The sequence below is a fragment of the Hemitrygon akajei genome, unplaced genomic scaffold (genome assembly GCF_048418815.1).
Source record: "Hemitrygon akajei unplaced genomic scaffold, sHemAka1.3 Scf000048, whole genome shotgun sequence".
NCBI lineage: Eukaryota > Metazoa > Chordata > Chondrichthyes > Myliobatiformes > Dasyatidae > Hemitrygon > Hemitrygon akajei.
Window position 1 is genome coordinate 608564 of NW_027331934.1, and position 22639 is coordinate 631202.

General features: G+C 56.3%; 1 protein-coding gene across 1 annotated transcript in view; it reads right to left on the minus strand.

The window, feature by feature from the left end:
* LOC140720949 (NACHT, LRR and PYD domains-containing protein 3-like) overlaps positions 1-22639 on the minus strand; it is a 71922-nt gene that overhangs the window by 14242 nt on the left and 35041 nt on the right. The window lies entirely within an intron of this gene.

The following is a 22639-nucleotide window of genomic DNA, read 5'->3' on the forward strand; positions in this document are numbered from 1 at the left end:
AAGATCCCGTAAGAAGTGGAGGGATGGAAACAGAGCCCCCACGGGGGTCAGGTGGATGGGGAAGAGAGATCCCATGGGAGGAAGGGGGAAGGAGAGAGAGGGATTAACCAGGATGAAGGGGGATGGGGTTGAGAGATCCCACAGGAGGAGGAGGGATGTGGAAGACAGTTCCCACAGGAGGATGTGGGATTGGGAAGAGAAATCTCACAATAGGAAGGAGGTTGGGGAAGAGAAATTCCACATGACAATGGGGCATGCCAAAGAGAGATCCGACAGGAAGTGGCAGGTATTCGAAACAAGGCCCTACAGGAGTAAGGGAATGGGGAAAAGAGATCCCACAGGAGGAAGGGGGATGGGGCAGAGAGATCCCACAGGAGGAAGGGGGATGGGGAAAAGCGATCCCACAGGAGGAAGGCGATGGGGAAGAGAGTTCCCAGAGGAGGAAGGGGGATGGGGAAAAGAGATCTCACAGGAGGAAGGGGGATGAGGAAGAGTGATCCCACCAGAGGAAGGGGGATGGGGAAGAAAGATCCCACCAGAGGAAGGGGGATTTGGAAGAGACATCCCACCAGAGGATGTGGGATGGGGAAGAGAGATATGACAGGAGGAAGGGGGAATGGGGAAGAGCGATCCCACCAGAGGAAGGGGGATGGGGAAGAGAGATCCCACAAGAGGAAGGGGGATGGGGAAGAGCGATCCAACAGATGGAAGTGGGATGGGAACAGAGGCCCCAGAGGGTGAAAGGGGATGTGGAAGAGAGATCCCACAGGAGCATGGGGGTGGAGAAGAGAGATTCCACTGTAGGAATGGGGATGGGGAAGAGAGATTTATCAGGAGGAAGGGGGCTGGTGATGAGAGATCCCACAGGAGGAAGGGGGATGGGGAAAAGAGATCCCAGAGGAGGAAGAGGGATGGGGAAAAGAGATCCCACAGTAGGAAGGGGGATGAGGAAGGAAGATCCCACATGTGGATGGGGGATGGGGAAGAGAGATCCCACAGCAGGATGTTGATGGGGAGCAGAGAGTGCACAGGTGGAAGGGGATGGGGAATAGATATCCCACAGAAGTAAGGGGATTGGGGAAGATATATCCCTAGGAAGAAAGATGGTGGGGAGGAGATATCCCACAGTTAGAAGGAGAATGGGGAAGAGAGATCTGACAGGAGGATGTGGGATGGGGAAGAGAGATACATGTGAAGGGACAAGACAGATCCCACAGGAAGAGGGGGCATTATGATGACCCACAGGAGGAAGTGGGATGGGGTAGAGCAATCCCTCGGAAGGAAGGGGGGTGGTGACAATAGATCCCACAGAAGGAATGGGAATGGGGAATACAGATCCCATAGGATGATCAGGCATGGGGACGAGAGATGAGACAGGAGGAAGTGGGTGGGGAAGCGAGATCATACAGGAGGTTGGGGGATGAGTAGGAGAGATCCCATAGGAGGAAGAGTGATGGGGAAAATAAATGCCACGGGAGGAAGGGGGACGGGGAAGAGAAATCCCATCCGATGTAGGGGATTGGGAAGAGAGATCCCACAGAACGAAGGGGGATGGGGAAGAGAGATGTATAGGAGGAAGGGAAATGGCGAAGCAAGATCCCGTAAGAAGTGGAGGGATGGAAACAGAGCCCCCACGGGGGTCAGTTGGATGGGGAAGAGAGATCCCATGGGAGGAAGGGGGAAGGAGAGAGAGGGATTAACCAGGATGAAGGGGGATGGGGTTGAGAGATCCCACAGGAGGAGGAGGGATGTGGAAGACAGTTCCCACAGGAGGATGTGGGATTGGGAAGAGAAATCTCACAATAGGAAGGAGGTTGGGGAAGAGAAATTCCACATGACAATGGGGCATGCCAAAGAGAGATCCGACAGGAAGTGGCAGGTATTCGAAACAAGGCCCTACAGGAGTAAGGGAATGGGGAAAAGAGATCCCACAGGAGGAAGTGGGATGGGGAAAAGAGATCCCACAGGAGGAAGGGGGATGGGGCAGAGAGATCCCACAGGAGGAAGGGGGATGGGGAAAAGCGATCCCACAGGAGGAAGGCGATGGGGAAGAGAGTTCCCAGAGGAGGAAGGGGGATGGGGAAAAGAGATCTCACAGGAGGAAGGGGGATGAGGAAGGAAGATCCCACAGGTGGATGGGGGATGGGGAAGAGACATCCCTCAGGAGGAAGGGGGTTGGGGAAGAGAGATCCCACAGGAGGAAGCAGGACGGGGAAGAGAGATCCCACAGGAGGAAGGGGGATGGGGAAAAGAGATCCCACCAGAGGAAGGGGGATTTGGAAGAGACATCCCACCAGAGGATGTGGGATGGGGAAGAGAGATATGACAGGAGGAAGGGGGAATGGGGAAGAGCGATCCCACCAGAGGAAGGGGGATGGGGAAGAGAGATCCCACAAGTGGAAGGGGGATGGGGAAGAGCGATCCAACAGATGGAAGTGGGATGGGAACAGAGGCCCCAGAGGGTGAAAGGGGATGTGGAAGAGAGATCCCACAGGAGCATGGGGGTGGAGAAGAGAGATTCCACTGTAGGAATGGGGATGGGGAAGAGAGATTTATCAGGAGGAAGGGGGCTGGTGATGAGAGATCCCACAGGAGGAAGGGGGATGGGGAAAAGAGATCCCAGAGGAGGAAGAGGGATGGGGAAAAGAGATCCCACAGTAGGAAGGGGGATGAGGAAGGAAGATCCCACATGTGGATGGGGGATGGGGAAGAGAGATCCCACAGCAGGATGTTGATGGGGAGCAGAGAGTGCACAGGTGGAAGGGGATGGGGAATAGATATCCCACAGAAGTAAGGGGATTGGGGAAGATATATCCCTAGGAAGAAAGATGGTGGGGAGGAGATATCCCACAGTTGGAAGGAGAATGGGGAAGAGAGATCTGACAGGAGGATGTGGGATGGGGAAGAGAGATACATGTGAAGGGACAAGACAGATCCCACAGGAAGAGGGGGCATTATGATGACCCACAGGAGGAAGTGGGATGGGGTAGAGCAATCCCTCGGAAGGAAGGGGGGTGGTGACAATAGATCCCACAGAAGGAATGGGAATGGGGAATACAGATCCCATAGGATGATCAGGCATGGGGACGAGAGATGAGACAGGAGGAAGTGGGTGGGGAAGCGAGATCATACAGGAGGTTGGGGGATGAGTAGGAGAGATCCCATAGGAGGAAGAGTGATGGGGAAAATAAATGCCACGGGAGGAAGGGGGACGGGGAAGAGAAATCCCATCCGATGTAGGGGATTGGGAAGAGAGATCCCACAGAACGAAGGGGGATGGGGAAGAGAGATGTATAGGAGGAAGGGAAATGGCGAAGCAAGATCCCGTAAGAAGTGGAGGGATGGAAACAGAGCCCCCACGGGGGTCAGGTGGATGGGGAAGAGAGATCCCATGGGAGGAAGGGGGAAGGAGAGAGAGGGATTAACCAGGATGAAGGGGGATGGGGTTGAGAGATCCCACAGGAGGAGGAGGGATGTGGAAGACAGTTCCCACAGGAGGATGTGGGATTGGGAAGAGAAATCTCACAATAGGAAGGAGGTTGGGGAAGAGAAATTCCACATGACAATGGGGCATGCCAAAGAGAGATCCGACAGGAAGTGGCAGGTATTCGAAACAAGGCCCTACAGGAGTAAGGGAATGGGGAAAAGAGATCCCACAGGAGGAAGTGGGATGGGGAAAAGAGATCCCACAGGAGGAAGGGGGATGGGGCAGAGAGATCCCACAGGAGGAAGGGGGATGGGGAAAAGCGATCCCACAGGAGGAAGGCGATGGGGAAGAGAGTTCCCAGAGGAGGAAGGGGGATGGGGAAAAGAGATCTCACAGGAGGAAGGGGGATGAGGAAGGAAGATCCCACAGGTGGATGGGGGATGGGGAAGAGACATCCCTCAGGAGGAAGGGGGTTGGGGAAGAGAGATCCCACAGGAGGAAGCAGGACGGGGAAGAGAGATCCCACAGGAGGAAGGGGGATGGGGAAAAGAGATCCCAGAGGATGAAGGGGGATGCGGAAAAGAGATCCCACAGGAGGAAGGGGGATGAGGAAGGAAGATCCCACAGGTGGATGGGGCGTGGGGAAGAGAGATCCCACAGCAGGATGTTGATGGGGAGCAGAGAGTGCACAGGTGGAAGGGGATGGGGAATAGAGATCCCACAGAAGTAAGGGGATTGGGGAAGGTATATCCCTAGGAAGAAAGATGGTGGGGAGGAGATATCCCACAGTTGGAAGGAGAATGGGGAAGAGAGATCTGACAGGAGGATGTGGGATGGGGAAGAGAGATACATGTGGAGGGACAAGACAGATCCCACAGGAAGAGGGAGCATTATGATGACCCACAGGAGGAAGTGGGATGGGGTAGAGCAATCCCTCGGAAGGAAGGGAGGTGGTGACAATAGATCCCACAGAAGGAATGGGAATGGGGAATACAGATCCCATAGGATGATCAGGCATGGGGACGAGAGATGGGACAGGAGGAAGTGGGTGGGGAAGCGAGATCATACAGGAGGTTGGGGGATGAGTAGGAGAGATCCCATAGGAGGAAGAGTGATGGGGAAAATAAATGCCATGGGAGGAAGGGGGACGGGGAAGAGAGATCCCATCCGATGTAGGGGATTGGGAAGAGAGATCCCACAGGAGGAAGGGGGATGGGGAAGAGAGATCCCACAGAACGAAGGGGGATGGGGAAGAGAGATGTATAGGAGGAAGGGAAATGGCGAAGCAAGATCCCGTAAGAAGTGGAGGGATGGAAACGGAGCCCCCACGGGGGTCAGGTGGATGGGGAAGAGAGATCCCACTGTAGGAAATGGGATATTGAAGAGAGATCCCACAGGAAGAAAGGGGTGGGGAGTTTAAATCCCACAGGAGAAAGGGAGTTGGGGAAAGACCGATCCAACAGATGGAAGTGGGATGGGAACAGAGGCCCCAGAGGGTGAAAGGGGATGCGGAAGAGAGATCCCACTGGAGCATGGGGGTGGAGAAGAGAGATTCCACTGTAGGAATGGGGATGGGGAAGAGAGATTCATCAGGAGGAAGGGAGCTGGTGATGAGAGATCCCACAGGAGGTAGGTGTATAGGGAACAGACAGCCCACAGGAGGAAGGGAGATGGGTAGAGAGATCTCACAGCAGGAAGAGGGATGGGGAAGGGAGATCCCACAGGAGGAAGGGGGATGGGGTAGAGAGACCCCACAGGAGGACGGGGGATGGGGAAAAGCGATCCCACCGGAGGAAGGGGGATGGGGAAGAGAGATCCCACAGGAGGAAGGGGGATGGGGAAAAGCGATCCCACCGGAGGAAGGGGAATGGGGAAGAGAGATCACACAGGAGGAAGGGGGATGGGGAAAAGCGATCCCACCAGAGGAAGGGGGATGGGGAAGAGAGATCCCACAGGAGGAAGGGGGAATGGGAAGAGCGATCCCACCAGAGGAAGGGGGATGTGGAAGAGAGATCCCACCAGAGGAAGGGGGATGAGGAAGAGAGATCCCACAGGAGGAAGGGGGATGGGGAAAAGCGATCCCACAGGAGGAAGGCGATGGGGAAGAGAGTTCCCAGAGGAGGAAGGGGGATGGGGAAAAGAGATCTCACAGGAGGAAGGGGGATGAGGAAGGAAGATCCCACAGGTGGATGGGGGATGGGGAAGAGACATCCCTCAGGAGGAAGGGGGTTGGGGAAGAGAGATCCCACAGGAGGAAGCAGGACGGGGAAGAGAGATCCCACAGGAGGAAGGGGGATGGGGAAAAGAGATCCCACCAGAGGAAGGGGGATTTGGAAGAGACATCCCACCAGAGGATGTGGGATGGGGAAGAGAGATATGACAGGAGGAAGGGGGAATGGGGAAGAGCGATCCCACCAGAGGAAGGGGGATGGGGAAGAGAGATCCCACAAGAGGAAGGGGGATGGGGAAGAGCGATCCAACAGATGGAAGTGGGATGGGAACAGAGGCCCCAGAGGGTGAAAGGGGATGTGGAAGAGAGATCCCACAGGAGCATGGGGGTGGAGAAGAGAGATTCCACTGTAGGAATGGGGATGGGGAAGAGAGATTTATCAGGAGGAAGGGGGCTGGTGATGAGAGATCCCACAGGAGGAAGGGGGATGGGGAAAAGAGATCCCAGAGGAGGAAGAGGGATGGGGAAAAGAGATCCCACAGTAGGAAGGGGGATGAGGAAGGAAGATCCCACATGTGGATGGGGGATGGGGAAGAGAGATCCCACAGCAGGATGTTGATGGGGAGCAGAGAGTGCACAGGTGGAAGGGGATGGGGAATAGATATCCCACAGAAGTAAGGGGATTGGGGAAGATATATCCCTAGGAAGAAAGATGGTGGGGAGGAGATATCCCACAGTTGGAAGGAGAATGGGGAAGAGAGATCTGACAGGAGGATGTGGGATGGGGAAGAGAGATACATGTGAAGGGACAAGACAGATCCCACAGGAAGAGGGGGCATTATGATGACCCACAGGAGGAAGTGGGATGGGGTAGAGCAATCCCTCGGAAGGAAGGGGGGTGGTGACAATAGATCCCACAGAAGGAATGGGAATGGGGAATACAGATCCCATAGGATGATCAGGCATGGGGACGAGAGATGAGACAGGAGGAAGTGGGTGGGGAAGCGAGATCATACAGGAGGTTGGGGGATGAGTAGGAGAGATCCCATAGGAGGAAGAGTGATGGGGAAAATAAATGCCACGGGAGGAAGGGGGACGGGGAAGAGAAATCCCATCCGATGTAGGGGATTGGGAAGAGAGATCCCACAGAACGAAGGGGGATGGGGAAGAGAGATGTATAGGAGGAAGGGAAATGGCGAAGCAAGATCCCGTAAGAAGTGGAGGGATGGAAACAGAGCCCCCACGGGGGTCAGGTGGATGGGGAAGAGAGATCCCATGGGAGGAAGGGGGAAGGAGAGAGAGGGATTAACCAGGATGAAGGGGGATGGGGTTGAGAGATCCCACAGGAGGAGGAGGGATGTGGAAGACAGTTCCCACAGGAGGATGTGGGATTGGGAAGAGAAATCTCACAATAGGAAGGAGGTTGGGGAAGAGAAATTCCACATGACAATGGGGCATGCCAAAGAGAGATCCGACAGGAAGTGGCAGGTATTCGAAACAAGGCCCTACAGGAGTAAGGGAATGGGGAAAAGAGATCCCACAGGAGGAAGTGGGATGGGGAAAAGAGATCCCACAGGAGGAAGGGGGATGGGGCAGAGAGATCCCACAGGAGGAAGGGGGATGGGGAAAAGCGATCCCACAGGAGGAAGGCGATGGGGAAGAGAGTTCCCAGAGGAGGAAGGGGGATGGGGAAGGAAGATCCCACAGGTGGATGGGGGATGGGGAAGAGACATCCCTCAGGAGGAAGGGGGTTGGGGAAGAGAGATCCCACAGGAGGAAGCAGGACGGGGAAGAGAGATCCCACAGGAGGAAGGGGGATGGGGAAAAGAGATCCCAGAGGATGAAGGGGGATGCGGAAAAGAGATCCCACAGGAGGAAGGGGGATGAGGAAGGAAGATCCCACAGGTGGATGGGGCGTGGGGAAGAGAGATCCCACAGCAGGATGTTGATGGGGAGCAGAGAGTGCACAGGTGGAAGGGGATGGGGAATAGAGATCCCACAGAAGTAAGGGGATTGGGGAAGGTATATCCCTAGGAAGAAAGATGGTGGGGAGGAGATATCCCACAGTTGGAAGGAGAATGGGGAAGAGAGATCTGACAGGAGGATGTGGGATGGGGAAGAGAGATACATGTGGAGGGACAAGACAGATCCCACAGGAAGAGGGAGCATTATGATGACCCACAGGAGGAAGTGGGATGGGGTAGAGCAATCCCTCGGAAGGAAGGGAGGTGGTGACAATAGATCCCACAGAAGGAATGGGAATGGGGAATACAGATCCCATAGGATGATCAGGCATGGGGACGAGAGATGGGACAGGAGGAAGTGGGTGGGGAAGCGAGATCATACAGGAGGTTGGGGGATGAGTAGGAGAGATCCCATAGGAGGAAGAGTGATGGGGAAAATAAATGCCATGGGAGGAAGGGGGACGGGGAAGAGAGATCCCATCCGATGTAGGGGATTGGGAAGAGAGATCCCACAGGAGGAAGGGGAATGGGGAAGAGAGATCCCACAGAACGAAGGGGGATGGGGAAGAGAGATGTATAGGAGGAAGGGAAATGGCGAAGCAAGATCCCGTAAGAAGTGGAGGGATGGAAACGGAGCCCCCACGGGGGTCAGGTGGATGGGGAAGAGAGATCCCACTGTAGGAAATGGGATATTGAAGAGAGATCCCACAGGAAGAAAGGGGTGGGGAGTTTAAATCCCACAGGAGAAAGGGAGTTGGGGAAGACCGATCCAACAGATGGAAGTGGGATGGGAACAGAGGCCCCAGAGGGTGAAAGGGGATGCGGAATAGAGATCCCACTGGAGCATGGGGGTGGAGAAGAGAGATTCCACTGTAGGAATGGGGATGGGGAAGAGAGATTCATCAGGAGGAAGGGAGCTGGTGATGAGAGATCCCACAGGAGGAAGGTGTATAGGGAACAGACAGCCCACAGGAGGAAGGGAGATGGGTAGAGAGATCTCACAGCAGGAAGAGGGATGGGGAAGGGAGATCCCACAGGAGGAAGGGGGATGGGGTAGAGAGACCCCACAGGAGGACGGGGGATGGGGAAAAGCGATCCCACCTGAGGAAGGGGGATGGGGAAGAGAGATCCCACAGGAGGAAGGGGGATGGGGAAAAGCGATCCCACCGGAGGAAGGGGAATGGGGAAGAGAGATCACACAGGAGGAAGGGGGAATGGGGAAGAGCGATCCCACCAGAGGAAGGGGGATGTGGAAGAGAGATCCCACCAGAGGAAGGGGGATGAGGAAGAGAGATCCCACAGGAGGAAGGGGGATGGGGAAAAGCGATCCCACAGGAGGAAGGCGATGGGGAAGAGAGTTCCCAGAGGAGGAAGGGGGATGGGGAAAAGAGATCTCACAGGAGGAAGGGGGATGAGGAAGGAAGATCCCACAGGTGGATGGGGGATGGGGAAGAGACATCCCTCAGGAGGAAGGGGGTTGGGGAAGAGAGATCCCACAGGAGGAAGCAGGACGGGGAAGAGAGATCCCACAGGAGGAAGGGGGATGGGGTAGAGAGACCCCACAGGAGGACGGGGGATGGGGAAAAGCGATCCCACCGGAGGAAGGGGGATGGGGAAGAGAGATCCCACAGGAGGAAGGGGGATGGGGAAAAGCGATCCCACCGGAGGAAGGGGAATGGGGAAGAGAGATCACACAGGAGGAAGGGGGATGGGGAAAAGCGATCCCACCAGAGGAAGGGGGATGGGGAAGAGAGATCCCACAGGAGGAAGGGGGAATGGGGAAGAGCGATCCCACCAGAGGAAGGGGGATGTGGAAGAGAGATCCCACCAGAGGAAGGGGGATGAGGAAGAGAGATCCCACAGGAGGAAGGGGGATGGGGAAAAGCGATCCCACAGGAGGAAGGCGATGGGGAAGAGAGTTCCCAGAGGAGGAAGGGGGATGGGGAAAAGAGATCTCACAGGAGGAAGGGGGATGAGGAAGGAAGATCCCACAGGTGGATGGGGGATGGGGAAGAGACATCCCTCAGGAGGAAGGGGGTTGGGGAAGAGAGATCCCACAGGAGGAAGCAGGACGGGGAAGAGAGATCCCACAGGAGGAAGGGGGATGGGGAAAAGAGATCCCACCAGAGGAAGGGGGATTTGGAAGAGACATCCCACCAGAGGATGTGGGATGGGGAAGAGAGATATGACAGGAGGAAGGGGGAATGGGGAAGAGCGATCCCACCAGAGGAAGGGGGATGGGGAAGAGAGATCCCACAAGAGGAAGGGGGATGGGGAAGAGCGATCCAACAGATGGAAGTGGGATGGGAACAGAGGCCCCAGAGGGTGAAAGGGGATGTGGAAGAGAGATCCCACAGGAGCATGGGGGTGGAGAAGAGAGATTCCACTGTAGGAATGGGGATGGGGAAGAGAGATTTATCAGGAGGAAGGGGGCTGGTGATGAGAGATCCCACAGGAGGAAGGGGGATGGGGAAAAGAGATCCCAGAGGAGGAAGAGGGATGGGGAAAAGAGATCCCACAGTAGGAAGGGGGATGAGGAAGGAAGATCCCACATGTGGATGGGGGATGGGGAAGAGAGATCCCACAGCAGGATGTTGATGGGGAGCAGAGAGTGCACAGGTGGAAGGGGATGGGGAATAGATATCCCACAGAAGTAAGGGGATTGGGGAAGATATATCCCTAGGAAGAAAGATGGTGGGGAGGAGATATCCCACAGTTGGAAGGAGAATGGGGAAGAGAGATCTGACAGGAGGATGTGGGATGGGGAAGAGAGATACATGTGAAGGGACAAGACAGATCCCACAGGAAGAGGGGGCATTATGATGACCCACAGGAGGAAGTGGGATGGGGTAGAGCAATCCCTCGGAAGGAAGGGGGGTGGTGACAATAGATCCCACAGAAGGAATGGGAATGGGGAATACAGATCCCATAGGATGATCAGGCATGGGGACGAGAGATGAGACAGGAGGAAGTGGGTGGGGAAGCGAGATCATACAGGAGGTTGGGGGATGAGTAGGAGAGATCCCATAGGAGGAAGAGTGATGGGGAAAATAAATGCCACGGGAGGAAGGGGGACGGGGAAGAGAAATCCCATCCGATGTAGGGGATTGGGAAGAGAGATCCCACAGAACGAAGGGGGATGGGGAAGAGAGATGTATAGGAGGAAGGGAAATGGCGAAGCAAGATCCCGTAAGAAGTGGAGGGATGGAAACAGAGCCCCCACGGGGGTCAGGTGGATGGGGAAGAGAGATCCCATGGGAGGAAGGGGGAAGGAGAGAGAGGGATTAACCAGGATGAAGGGGGATGGGGTTGAGAGATCCCACAGGAGGAGGAGGGATGTGGAAGACAGTTCCCACAGGAGGATGTGGGATTGGGAAGAGAAATCTCACAATAGGAAGGAGGTTGGGGAAGAGAAATTCCACATGACAATGGGGCATGCCAAAGAGAGATCCGACAGGAAGTGGCAGGTATTCGAAACAAGGCCCTACAGGAGTAAGGGAATGGGGAAGAGAGATCCCACAGAACGAAGGGGGATGGGGAAGAGAGATGTATAGGAGGAAGGGAAATGGCGAAGCAAGATCCCGTAGGAAGTGGAGGGATGGAAACGGAGCCCCCACGGGGGTCAGGTGGATGGGGAAGAGAGATCCCACTGTAGGAAATGGGATATTGAAGAGAGATCCCACAGGAAGAAAGGGGTGGGGAGTTTAAATCCCACAGGAGAAAGGGAGTTGGGGAAGACCGATCCAACAGATGGAAGTGGGATGGGAACAGAGGCCCCAGAGGGTGAAAGGGGATGCGGAAGAGAGATCCCACTGGAGCATGGGGGTGGAGAAGAGAGATTCCACTGTAGGAATGGGGATGGGGAAGAGAGATTCATCAGGAGGAAGGGAGCTGGTGATGAGAGATCCCACAGGAGGAAGGTGTATAGGGAACAGACAGCCCACAGGAGGAAGGGAGATGGGTAGAGAGATCTCACAGCAGGAAGAGGGATGGGGAAGGGAGATCCCACAGGAGGAAGGGGGATGGGGTAGAGAGACCCCACAGGAGGACGGGGGATGGGGAAAAGCGATCCCACCGGAGGAAGGGGGATGGGGAAGAGAGATCCCACAGGAGGAAGGGGGATGGGGAAAAGCGATCCCACCGGAGGAAGGGGAATGGGGAAGAGAGATCACACAGGAGGAAGGGGGATGGGGAAAAGCGATCCCACCAGAGGAAGGGGGATGGGGAAGAGAGATCCCACAGGAGGAAGGGGGAATGGGGAAGAGCGATCCCACCAGAGGAAGGGGGATGTGGAAGAGAGATCCCACCAGAGGAAGGGGGATGAGGAAGAGAGATCCCACAGGAGGAAGGGGGATGGGGAAAAGCGATCCCACAGGAGGAAGGCGATGGGGAAGAGAGTTCCCAGAGGAGGAAGGGGGATGGGGAAAAGAGATCTCACAGGAGGAAGGGGGATGAGGAAGGAAGATCCCACAGGAGGAAGGGGGAATGGGGAAGAGAGATCCCACAGGAGGAAGGGGGATGGGGAAAAGCGATCCCACCGGAGGAAGGGGATGGGGAAGAGAGTTCCCAGAGGAGGAAGGGGGATGGGGAAAAGAGATCTCACAGGAGGAAGGGGGATGAGGAAGGAAGATCCCACAGGTGGATGGGGGATGGGGAAGAGACATCCCTCAGGAGGAAGGGGGTTGGGGAAGAGAGATCCCACAGGAGGAAGCAGGACGGGGAAGAGAGATCCCACAGGAGGAAGGGGGATGGGGAAAAGAGATCCCAGAGGATGAAGGGGGATGCGGAAAAGAGATCCCACAGGAGGAAGGGGGATGAGGAAGGAAGATCCCACAGGTGGATGGGGCGTGGGGAAGAGAGATCCCACAGCAGGATGTTGATGGGGAGCAGAGAGTGCACAGGTGGAAGGGGATGGGGAATAGAGATCCCACAGAAGTAAGGGGATTGGGGAAGGTATATCCCTAGGAAGAAAGATGGTGGGGAGGAGATATCCCACAGTTGGAAGGAGAATGGGGAAGAGAGATCTGACAGGAGGATGTGGGATGGGGAAGAGAGATACATGTGGAGGGACAAGACAGATCCCACAGGAAGAGGGAGCATTATGATGACCCACAGGAGGAAGTGGGATGGGGTAGAGCAATCCCTCGGAAGGAAGGGAGGTGGTGACAATAGATCCCACAGAAGGAATGGGAATGGGGAATACAGATCCCATAGGATGATCAGGCATGGGGACGAGAGATGGGACAGGAGGAAGTGGGTGGGGAAGCGAGATCATACAGGAGGTTGGGGGATGAGTAGGAGAGATCCCATAGGAGGAAGAGTGATGGGGAAAATAAATGCCATGGGAGGAAGGGGGACGGGGAAGAGAGATCCCATCCGATGTAGGGGATTGGGAAGAGAGATCCCACAGGAGGAAGGGGGATGGGGAAGAGAGATCCCACAGAACGAAGGGGGATGGGGAAGAGAGATGTATAGGAGGAAGGGAAATGGCGAAGCAAGATCCCGTAAGAAGTGGAGGGATGGAAACGGAGCCCCCACGGGGGTCAGGTGGATGGGGAAGAGAGATCCCACTGTAGGAAATGGGATATTGAAGAGAGATCCCACAGGAAGAAAGGGGTGGGGAGTTTAAATCCCACAGGAGAAAGGGAGTTGGGGAAGACCGATCCAACAGATGGAAGTGGGATGGGAACAGAGGCCCCAGAGGGTGAAAGGGGATGCGGAAGAGAGATCCCACTGGAGCATGGGGGTGGAGAAGAGAGATTCCACTGTAGGAATGGGGATGGGGAAGAGAGATTCATCAGGAGGAAGGGAGCTGGTGATGAGAGATCCCACAGGAGGAAGGTGTATAGGGAACAGACAGCCCACAGGAGGAAGGGAGATGGGTAGAGAGATCTCACAGCAGGAAGAGGGATGGGGAAGGGAGATCCCACAGGAGGAAGGGGGATGGGGTAGAGAGACCCCACAGGAGGACGGGGGATGGGGAAAAGCGATCCCACCGGAGGAAGGGGGATGGGGAAGAGAGATCCCACAGGAGGAAGGGGGATGGGGAAAAGCGATCCCACCGGAGGAAGGGGAATGGGGAAGAGAGATCACACAGGAGGAAGGGGGATGGGGAAAAGCGATCCCACCAGAGGAAGGGGGATGGGGAAGAGAGATCCCACAGGAGGAAGGGGGAATGGGGAAGAGCGATCCCACCAGAGGAAGGGGGATGTGGAAGAGAGATCCCACCAGAGGAAGGGGGATGAGGAAGAGAGATCCCACAGGAGGAAGGGGGAATGGGGAAGAGCGATCCCACAAGAGGAAGGGGGATGGGGAAGAGAGATCTCACAGGAGGAAGGGGGATGGGGAAAAGCGATCCCACCAGAGGAAGGGGGATGGGGAAGAGAGATCCCACAGGAGGAAGGGGGAATGGGGAAGAGAGATCCCACAGGAGGAAGGGGGATGGGGAAAAGCGATCCCACCGGAGGAAGGGGAATGGGGAAGAGAGATCTCACAGGAGGAAGGGGGATGGGGAAAAGCGATCCCACCAGAGGAAGGGGGATGGGGAAGAGAGATCCCACAGGAGGAAGGGGGAATGGGGAAGAGCGATCCCAGCAAAGGAAGGGGGATGTGGAAGAGAGATCCCACCAGAGGAAGGGGGATGAGGAAGAGAGATCCCACAGGAGGAAGGGGGAATGGGGAAGAGCGATCCCACCAGAGGAAGGGGGATGGGAAAGAGAGATCCCACAGGAGGAAGGTGGAATGGGGAAGAGCGATCCCACCAGAGGAAGGGGGATGGGGAAGAGAGATCTCACAGGAGGAAGGGGGATGTGGAAGAGAGAGCCCACAGGAGGAAGGGGGATGGGGAAGAGAGATCCCACAGGAGGAAGGGGGATGGGGTAGAGAGACCCCACAGGAGGAAAGGGGATGGGGAAAAGCGATCCCACCGGAGGAAGTGGATGGGGAAGAGAGATCCCACAGGAGGAAGGGGGAATGGGGAAGAGCGATCCCACCAGAGGAAGGGGGATGGGAAAGAGAGATCCCACCAGAGGAAGGGGGTGGGGAAGAGAGATCCCACAGGAGGAAGGGGGAATGGGGAAGAGCGATGCCACCAGAGGAAGGGTGATGGGAAAGAGAGATCCCACAGGAGGAAGGGGGAATGGGGAAGAGCGATCCCACAGGAGGAAGGGGGAATGGGGAAGAGCGATCCCACCAGAGGAAGGGGGATGGGAAAGAGAGATCCCACTGGAGGAAGGTGGAATGGGGAAGAGCGATCCCACCAGAGGAAAGAGGATGGGGAAGAGAGATCTCACAGGAGGAAGGGGGATGTGGAAGTGAGAGCCCACAGGAGGAAGGGGGATGAGGAAGAGAGATCCCACAGGAGGAAGGGGGAATGGGGAAGAGCGATCCCACCAGAGGAAGGGGGATGGGAAAGAGAGATCCCACAGGAGGAAGGTGGAATGGGGAAGAGCGATCCCACCAGAGGAAGGGGGATGGGGAAGAGAGATCTCACAGGAGGAAGGGGGATGTGGAAGAGAGAGCCCACAGGAGGAAGGGGGATGGGGAAGAGAGATCCCACAGGAGGAAGGGGGATGGGGAAGAGAGATCCCACAGGAGGAAGGGGGATGGGGTAGAGAGACCCCACAGGAGGAAAGGGGATGGGGAAAAGCGATCCCACCGGAGGAAGTGGATGGGGAAGAGAGATCCCACAGGAGGAAGGGGGAATGGGGAAGAGCGATCCCACCAGAGGAAGGGGGATGGGGAAGAGAGATCCCACCAGAGGAAGGGGGTGGGGAAGAGAGATCCCACAGGAGGAAGGGGGATGGGGAAAAGCGATCCCACAGGAGGAAGGCGATGGGGAAGAGAGTTCCCAGAGGAGGAAGGGGGATGGGGAAAAGAGATCTCACAGGAGGAAGGGGGATGAGGAAGGAAGATCCCACAGGAGGAAGGGGGAATGGGGAAGAGAGATCCCACAGGAGGAAGGGGGATGGGGAAAAGCGATCCCACCGGAGGAAGGGGATGGGGAAGAGAGTTCCCAGAGGAGGAAGGGGGATGGGGAAAAGAGATCTCACAGGAGGAAGGGGGATGAGGAAGGAAGATCCCACAGGTGGATGGGGGATGGGGAAGAGACATCCCTCAGGAGGAAGGGGGTTGGGGAAGAGAGATCCCACAGGAGGAAGCAGGACGGGGAAGAGAGATCCCACAGGAGGAAGGGGGATGGGGAAAAGAGATCCCAGAGGATGAAGGGGGATGCGGAAAAGAGATCCCACAGGAGGAAGGGGGATGAGGAAGGAAGATCCCACAGGTGGATGGGGCGTGGGGAAGAGAGATCCCACAGCAGGATGTTGATGGGGAGCAGAGAGTGCACAGGTGGAAGGGGATGGGGAATAGATATCCCACAGAAGTAAGGGGATTGGGGAAGATATATCCCTAGGAAGAAAGATGGTGGGGAGGAGATATCCCACAGTTGGAAGGAGAATGGGGAAGAGAGATCTGACACGAGGATGTGGGATGGGGAAGAGAGATACATGTGAAGGGACAAGACAGATCCCACAGGAAGAGGGGGCATTATGATGACCCACAGGAGGAAGTGGGATGGGGTAGAGCAATCCCTCGGAAGGAAGGGGGGTGGTGACAATAGATCCCACAGAAGGAATGGGAATGGGGAATACAGATCCCATAGGATGATCAGGCATGGGGACGAGAGATGAGACAGGAGGAAGTGGGTGGGGAAGCGAGATCATACAGGAGGTTGGGGGATGAGTAGGAGAGATCCCATAGGAGGAAGAGTGATGGGGAAAATAAATGCCACGGGAGGAAGGGGGACGGGGAAGAGAAATCCCATCCGATGTAGGGGATTGGGAAGAGAGATCCCACAGAACGAAGGGGGATGGGGAAGAGAGATGTATAGGAGGAAGGGAAATGGCGAAGCAAGATCCCGTAAGAAGTGGAGGGATGGAAACAGAGCCCCCACGGGGGTCAGGTGGATGGGGAAGAGAGATCCCATGGGAGGAAGGGGGAAGGAGAGAGAGGGATTAACCAGGATGAAGGGGGATGGGGTTGAGAGATCCCACAGGAGGAGGAGGGATGTGGAAGACAGTTCCCACAGGAGGATGTGGGATTGGGAAGAGAAATCTCACAATAGGAAGGAGGTTGGGGAAGAGAAATTCCACATGACAATGGGGCATGCCAAAGAGAGATCCGACAGGAAGTGGCAGGTATTCGAAACAAGGCCCTACAGGAGTAAGGGAATGGGGAAAAGAGATCCCACAGGAGGAAGTGGGATGGGGAAAAGAGATCCCACAGGAGGAAGGGGGATGGGGCAGAGAGATCCCACAGGAGGAAGGGGGATGGGGAAAAGCGATCCCACAGGAGGAAGGCGATGGGGAAGAGAGTTCCCAGAGGAGGAAGGGGGATGGGGAAGGAAGATCCCACAGGTGGATGGGGGATGGGGAAGAGACATCCCTCAGGAGGAAGGGGGTTGGGGAAGAGAGATCCCACAGGAGGAAGCAGGACGGGGAAGAGAGATCCCACAGGAGGAAGGGGGATGGGGAAAAGAGATCCCAGAGGATGAAGGGGGATGCGGAAAAGAGATCCCACAGGAGGAAGGGGGATGAGGAAGGAAGATCCCACAGGTGGATGGGGCGTGGGGAAGAGAGATCCCACAGCAGGATGTTGATGGGGAGCAGAGAGTGCACAGGTGGAAGGGGATGGGGAATAGAGATCCCACAGAAGTAAGGGGATTGGGGAAGGTATATCCCTAGGAAGAAAGATGGTGGGGAGGAGATATCCCACAGTTGGAAGGAGAATGGGGAAGAGAGATCTGACAGGAGGATGTGGGATGGGGAAGAGAGATACATGTGGAGGGACAAGACAGATCCCACAGGAAGAGGGAGCATTATGATGACCCACAGGAGGAAGTGGGATGGGGTAGAGCAATCCCTCGGAAGGAAGGGAGGTGGTGACAATAGATCCCACAGAAGGAATGGGAATGGGGAATACAGATCCCATAGGATGATCAGGCATGGGGACGAGAGATGGGACAGGAGGAAGTGGGTGGGGAAGCGAGATCATACAGGAGGTTGGGGGATGAGTAGGAGAGATCCCATAGGAGGAAGAGTGATGGGGAAAATAAATGCCATGGGAGGAAGGGGGACGGGGAAGAGAGATCCCATCCGATGTAGGGGATTGGGAAGAGAGATCCCACAGGAGGAAGGGGGATGGGGAAGAGAGATCCCACAGAACGAAGGGGGATGGGGAAGAGAGATGTATAGGAGGAAGGGAAATGGCGAAGCAAGATCCCGTAAGAAGTGGAGGGATGGAAACGGAGCCCCCACGGGGGTCAGGTGGATGGGGAAGAGAGATCCCACTGTAGGAAATGGGATATTGAAGAGAGATCCCACAGGAAGAAAGGGGTGGGGAGTTTAAATCCCACAGGAGAAAGGGAGTTGGGGAAGACCGATCCAACAGATGGAAGTGGGATGGGAACAGAGGCCCCAGAGGGTGAAAGGGGATGCGGAATAGAGATCCCACTGGAGCATGGGGGTGGAGAAGAGAGATTCCACTGTAGGAATGGGGATGGGGAAGAGAGATTCATCAGGAGGAAGGGAGCTGGTGATGAGAGATCCCACAGGAGGAAGGTGTATAGGGAACAGAGAGCCCACAGGAGGAAGGGAGATGGGTAGAGAGATCTCACAGCAGGAAGAGGGATGGGGAAGGGAGATCCCACAGGAGGAAGGGGGATGGGGTAGAGAGACCCCACAGGAGGACGGGGGATGGGGAAAAGCGATCCCACCTGAGGAAGGGGGATGGGGAAGAGAGATCCCACAGGAGGAAGGGGGATGGGGAAAAGCGATCCCACCGGAGGAAGGGGAATGGGGAAGAGAGATCACACAGGAGGAAGGGGGATGGGGAAAAGCGATCCCACCAGAGGAAGGGGGATGGGGAAGAGAGATCCCACAGGAGGAAGGGGGAATGGGGAAGAGCGATCCCACCAGAGGAAGGGGGATGTGGAAGAGAGATCCCACCAGAGGAAGGGGGATGAGGAAGAGAGATCCCACAGGAGGAAGGGGGATGGGGAAAAGCGATCCCACAGGAGGAAGGCGATGGGGAAGAGAGTTCCCAGAGGAGGAAGGGGGATGGGGAAAAGAGATCTCACAGGAGGAAGGGGGATGAGGAAGGAAGATCCCACAGGTGGATGGGGGATGGGGAAGAGACATCCCTCAGGAGGAAGGGGGTTGGGGAAGAGAGATCCCACAGGAGGAAGCAGGACGGGGAAGAGAGATCCCACAGGAGGAAGGGGGATGGGGTAGAGAGACCCCACAGGAGGACGGGGGATGGGGAAAAGCGATCCCACCGGAGGAAGGGGGATGGGGAAGAGAGATCCCACAGGAGGAAGGGGGATGGGGAAAAGCGATCCCACCGGAGGAAGGGGAATGGGGAAGAGAGATCACACAGGAGGAAGGGGGATGGGGAAAAGCGATCCCACCAGAGGAAGGGGGATGGGGAAGAGAGATCCCACAGGAGGAAGGGGGAATGGGGAAGAGCGATCCCACCAGAGGAAGGGGGATGTGGAAGAGAGATCCCACCAGAGGAAGGGGGATGAGGAAGAGAGATCCCACAGGAGGAAGGGGGATGGGGAAAAGCGATCCCACAGGAGGAAGGCGATGGGGAAGAGAGTTCCCAGAGGAGGAAGGGGGATGGGGAAAAGAGATCTCACAGGAGGAAGGGGGATGAGGAAGGAAGATCCCACAGGTGGATGGGGGATGGGGAAGAGACATCCCTCAGGAGGAAGGGGGTTGGGGAAGAGAGATCCCACAGGAGGAAGCAGGACGGGGAAGAGAGATCCCACAGGAGGAAGGGGGATGGGGAAAAGAGATCCCACCAGAGGAAGGGGGATTTGGAAGAGACATCCCACCAGAGGATGTGGGATGGGGAAGAGAGATATGACAGGAGGAAGGGGGAATGGGGAAGAGCGATCCCACCAGAGGAAGGGGGATGGGGAAGAGAGATCCCACAAGAGGAAGGGGGATGGGGAAGAGCGATCCAACAGATGGAAGTGGGATGGGAACAGAGGCCCCAGAGGGTGAAAGGGGATGTGGAAGAGAGATCCCACAGGAGCATGGGGGTGGAGAAGAGAGATTCCACTGTAGGAATGGGGATGGGGAAGAGAGATTTATCAGGAGGAAGGGGGCTGGTGATGAGAGATCCCACAGGAGGAAGGGGGATGGGGAAAAGAGATCCCAGAGGAGGAAGAGGGATGGGGAAAAGAGATCCCACAGTAGGAAGGGGGATGAGGAAGGAAGATCCCACATGTGGATGGGGGATGGGGAAGAGAGATCCCACAGCAGGATGTTGATGGGGAGCAGAGAGTGCACAGGTGGAAGGGGATGGGGAATAGATATCCCACAGAAGTAAGGGGATTGGGGAAGATATATCCCTAGGAAGAAAGATGGTGGGGAGGAGATATCCCACAGTTGGAAGGAGAATGGGGAAGAGAGATCTGACAGGAGGATGTGGGATGGGGAAGAGAGATACATGTGAAGGGACAAGACAGATCCCACAGGAAGAGGGGGCATTATGATGACCCACAGGAGGAAGTGGGATGGGGTAGAGCAATCCCTCGGAAGGAAGGGGGGTGGTGACAATAGATCCCACAGAAGGAATGGGAATGGGGAATACAGATCCCATAGGATGATCAGGCATGGGGACGAGAGATGAGACAGGAGGAAGTGGGTGGGGAAGCGAGATCATACAGGAGGTTGGGGGATGAGTAGGAGAGATCCCATAGGAGGAAGAGTGATGGGGAAAATAAATGCCACGGGAGGAAGGGGGACGGGGAAGAGAAATCCCATCCGATGTAGGGGATTGGGAAGAGAGATCCCACAGAACGAAGGGGGATGGGGAAGAGAGATGTATAGGAGGAAGGGAAATGGCGAAGCAAGATCCCGTAAGAAGTGGAGGGATGGAAACAGAGCCCCCACGGGGGTCAGGTGGATGGGGAAGAGAGATCCCATGGGAGGAAGGGGGAAGGAGAGAGAGGGATTAACCAGGATGAAGGGGGATGGGGTTGAGAGATCCCACAGGAGGAGGAGGGATGTGGAAGACAGTTCCCACAGGAGGATGTGGGATTGGGAAGAGAAATCTCACAATAGGAAGGAGGTTGGGGAAGAGAAATTCCACATGACAATGGGGCATGCCAAAGAGAGATCCGACAGGAAGTGGCAGGTATTCGAAACAAGGCCCTACAGGAGTAAGGGAATGGGGAAGAGAGATCCCACAGAACGAAGGGGGATGGGGAAGAGAGATGTATAGGAGGAAGGGAAATGGCGAAGCAAGATCCCGTAAGAAGTGGAGGGATGGAAACGGAGCCCCCACGGGGGTCAGGTGGATGGGGAAGAGAGATCCCACTGTAGGAAATGGGATATTGAAGAGAGATCCCACAGGAAGAAAGGGGTGGGGAGTTTAAATCCCACAGGAGAAAGGGAGTTGGGGAAGACCGATCCAACAGATGGAAGTGGGATGGGAACAGAGGCCCCAGAGGGTGAAAGGGGATGCGGAAGAGAGATCCCACTGGAGCATGGGGGTGGAGAAGAGAGATTCCACTGTAGGAATGGGGATGGGGAAGAGAGATTCATCAGGAGGAAGGGAGCTGGTGATGAGAGATCCCACAGGAGGAAGGTGTATAGGGAACAGACAGCCCACAGGAGGAAGGGAGATGGGTAGAGAGATCTCACAGCAGGAAGAGGGATGGGGAAGGGAGATCCCACAGGAGGAAGGGGGATGGGGTAGAGAGACCCCACAGGAGGACGGGGGATGGGGAAAAGCGATCCCACCGGAGGAAGGGGGATGGGGAAGAGAGATCCCACAGGAGGAAGGGGGATGGGGAAAAGCGATCCCACCGGAGGAAGGGGAATGGGGAAGAGAGATCACACAGGAGGAAGGGGGATGGGGAAAAGCGATCCCACCAGAGGAAGGGGGATGGGGAAGAGAGATCCCACAGGAGGAAGGGGGAATGGGGAAGAGCGATCCCACCAGAGGAAGGGGGATGTGGAAGAGAGATCCCACCAGAGGAAGGGGGATGAGGAAGAGAGATCCCACAGGAGGAAGGGGGAATGGGGAAGAGCGATCCCACAAGAGGAAGGGGGATGGGGAAGAGAGATCTCACAGGAGGAAGGGGGATGGGGAAAAGCGATCCCACCAGAGGAAGGGGGATGGGGAAGAGAGATCCCACAGGAGGAAGGGGGAATGGGGAAGAGAGATCCCACAGGAGGAAGGGGGATGGGGAAAAGCGATCCCACCGGAGGAAGGGGAATGGGGAAGAGAGATCTCACAGGAGGAAGGGGGATGGGGAAAAGCGATCCCACCAGAGGAAGGGGGATGGGGAAGAGAGATCCCACAGGAGGAAGGGGGAATGGGGAAGAGCGATCCCAGCAAAGGAAGGGGGATGTGGAAGAGAGATCCCACCAGAGGAAGGGGGATGAGGAAGAGAGATCCCACAGGAGGAAGGGGGAATGGGGAAGAGCGATCCCACCAGAGGAAGGGGGATGGGAAAGAGAGATCCCACAGGAGGAAGGTGGAATGGGGAAGAGCGATCCCACCAGAGGAAGGGGGATGGGGAAGAGAGATCTCACAGGAGGAAGGGGGATGTGGAAGAGAGAGCCCACAGGAGGAAGGGGGATGGGGTAGAGAGACCCCACAGGAGGACGGGGGATGGGGAAAAGCGATCCCACCGGAGGAAGGGGGATGGGGAAGAGAGATCCCACAGGAGGAAGGGGGATGGGGAAAAGCGATCCCACCGGAGGAAGGGGAATGGGGAAGAGAGATCACACAGGAGGAAGGGGGATGGGGAAAAGCGATCCCACCAGAGGAAGGGGGATGGGGAAGAGAGATCCCACAGGAGGAAGGGGGAATGGGGAAGAGCGATCCCACCAGAGGAAGGGGGATGTGGAAGAGAGATCCCACCAGAGGAAGGGGGATGAGGAAGAGAGATCCCACAGGAGGAAGGGGGATGGGGAAAAGCGATCCCACAGGAGGAAGGCGATGGGGAAGAGAGTTCCCAGAGGAGGAAGGGGGATGGGGAAAAGAGATCTCACAGGA